The following is a 2879-nucleotide window of genomic DNA, read 5'->3' on the forward strand; positions in this document are numbered from 1 at the left end:
CCAAGGAGCAGGAGGAGGAAGCACAATGCCAGGCTTTCCCGGTGCAGGCTCGGCCACAGAGCACAGCCCCGAGCCTCCCCCTCTCCCTAGCGCTCTATTGAACACACTCAGCTCTTTATACGAGCCATTCCCAGCGTGGCTGGTGGATTCTGCGCTTTCCACTTTAATTGTCTTATCCAAATAAAGCTTTGTTTTCCTTAGCACGACAAACCCAACATTCAGGCCGAGATTTTCATTGGACAGAGGAGATATTTTATTCTCCGATTGTTTAGAGAGTCGGGGCTTACAGGGAACAGCCCTGGCTTGTGTGCCTCCGCTCACAATGGGGTCTTTGCAGCCCTGGTCTCGTCATGTAGATTCATTTTCCGGAGCAATCGGGATGAGAATCATTTTTCTCTGAATTTCATAGCTTTCCAAGTCTACCCTAGACTTTAACAAGTCTTTTAGTTTGCACCTAGACAATAAATTTAGTTTAATTTAGCTTCCGGTCTTTAATTTTAGCAGGTCTTCTTTTTGCATGCAAATCAATATGGCAATTACCATCTAAAAGCTCGCCCAGCCCCAGGTCAATGTAAATTGATCATTGTCCGCCTTCTACAAAATAACACCGGGAGTCTGTGGTGCATAATGAGATTATACTGGAAACTGTCTTTCAGATCACAAATTATATTTCATGCTGTCAGGATCTTCTCCAAGCGGACTTCCTTGCATGTCTAATCACACGGCACCAAATCTATTAGCTCATGGGGTAGGTTTGGGGCGTGAGGAGCATTTGCGTGCAGAGGGAGAGTCCCAAATAATTCAGACAACAGTTTACGAAAACGGGCGGGCAGGTACTGAAGCATGCTCTCACTCGCTAACTTTTCCATCAGTGAAAAGAGAGGAGGGGAAAAAAATCTCCGCTCAGCCAAGAACTGCTGTCCAGCAAACAAGGAAAAATGAATTCCCTGCTGGAAAGCAGCAGAACTTTCCTAAATCCACATTTGCAAGGAGTTCTTGGCCTCCTCCTTTCCGTCTCCACTTCATCTGCTTGGCCATTCAAAGAAGCGCTGGCTGCCTGCTCCGCAGACCATCCCCCCCACCAAAGACATGTTCCCCTGGGAGAGACGCCCCTGCCCGCTGCAGCCTCGGGAACTGAGCGGCTTGGGTAGGAGGGAAAGGTCGCTCTGGAGCAGCGACTGCTGTAAGCCGGTTCCCTGGAAGGACACGAGGATTAACGGGAGCTGCTCATGGCCCGGGGAACTCCCCCTGCCTGCAGGCCAGGCCGCCACGCTGCCTCCTGCACGCGCAGGCACAGGCAGAGGCACAGGCAAAGGCACAGGCAGAGGCACAGGCAGCGGGAGCTGCTCGGCGCGGTTACAAGGGATTAGGCTGGCTCGACTCCGCCGCTCCGGTTATTGCGAAAACCAAGAATAAGGGGAGCAGGCCCACTCTGGCCATCCATTATTTCTAAAGCGATACCAGCTTAAGGAGGAAGTATTAAACTCGGGTTCACGCTGCTCTTTCTGAGCCCGCACTAAAACGTGATCCATTGCGGTGTTTGGGGGAAAGGTAGTGATATCACCTGTGCAAACCAACTACGCTGCAGAGTCCCAGCAAGAGCCCACACCTTTTGTCAAGATGTGCAGAAATGAGAGCCCGCCTCTCCTCTATGCCAAGCATGAATTTACTCCAAGTCACATTTACTCCCAGGGCAACGTGGCTGCCAAAGCTACAACCTGAGCTGGAGCAGGCCTTTTGCCCATCTCTGCAGAGGCCACTCACTGGTCAAAGTTGAGAGACCTTTTAAACGACAGCCACAGATTGCTAAGACTACTTTGGTATGCGCAGCACTCATTATTTTGGGCTGTGGTGGCCCGAGTCCATTTTCTCCACAAACGGAGACCCGAAAGCATGTCAACAACTTTGTTCGGTCTCACAGCTGCAAAGATCCAAGAAGTTCGCTTGGGCGGACTGCACAGGAGCCCCCAGAGCTCAGTCGCCTTGCCTCTGGCATCCCTGTTAGGGGACCTTGGCTTCTTTATCAACATAAAAAAAAAAAAAAGGGAATTGTCCTGGGCTGGGGGAAGAAGTGGCAAAAGGGAAGACAATTTCAAGCTGTCTGAGAAGCCGCAGCTCTCGGCACACCCTGGTAAAGGCAGATACAGTGCGTGACACGGAGCCTGGATTGTCCACCAGCACAGGAATAAAGCCAAGGCACCAGTATTGTTTCAAGACCCAGTCCATATTTGGGCATTCAGTTCACACATCCTAAGTATTGCTTTAAATATTAGAATAGAGACATTAGCCAATGTGGTTCCTAATGTGCTCAAATGGGAGAAGTCATTGCTGTGGGGTCTCAGATTACTAGCTTGGTCTTGCTGGTCTTTTTTGGGGGCAGGGGGGGTGTGGGGTACGTGAAGAAGACAGGGAAACCCTGCTGAGTCTGTTTGCACTGGTCCCTATTAGATATGCAACAAATCTGCCATTTCCGGCATTGCTTCTATCTAATTAGAGATGTATTTAGATGTGACGTGTAAATAAGCGCTGAGCTGCCTGCTGCCCTGGCTGCGAGGACTGCTCGGGAGCATTTCCAATAAGGCTGTAGCGCCCGGAACCAGGGCTCAGACAAAGAGGAATGGGAATGGTCTGCGCTGCAGGCGAATCCAACAAAACCAGCTTTTATCTAGCGCTCTAAAGCCGTAACTGCTTTTAATCTGTACCGCCCAGGCTTGCACGCCACGATCGCATCTCATCCACCGAGGCCGTCTCAGTACAAAAGGAAGCGCACACGCACCCGGGAGCTGCAAATAACCCCCGGCCCACCCGACCCCCAGCGCAGACCCCCTCCCCACCTGCCCCTGTGCTCGGCGAGGTGGGCGTACCCCTGTGGGCTCCCG

This window comes from Athene cunicularia, assembly GCF_003259725.1.
Source record: "Athene cunicularia isolate RWA chromosome 1 unlocalized genomic scaffold, athCun1 chr1_part1, whole genome shotgun sequence".
NCBI classification, from domain to species: Eukaryota; Metazoa; Chordata; class Aves; order Strigiformes; family Strigidae; genus Athene; species Athene cunicularia.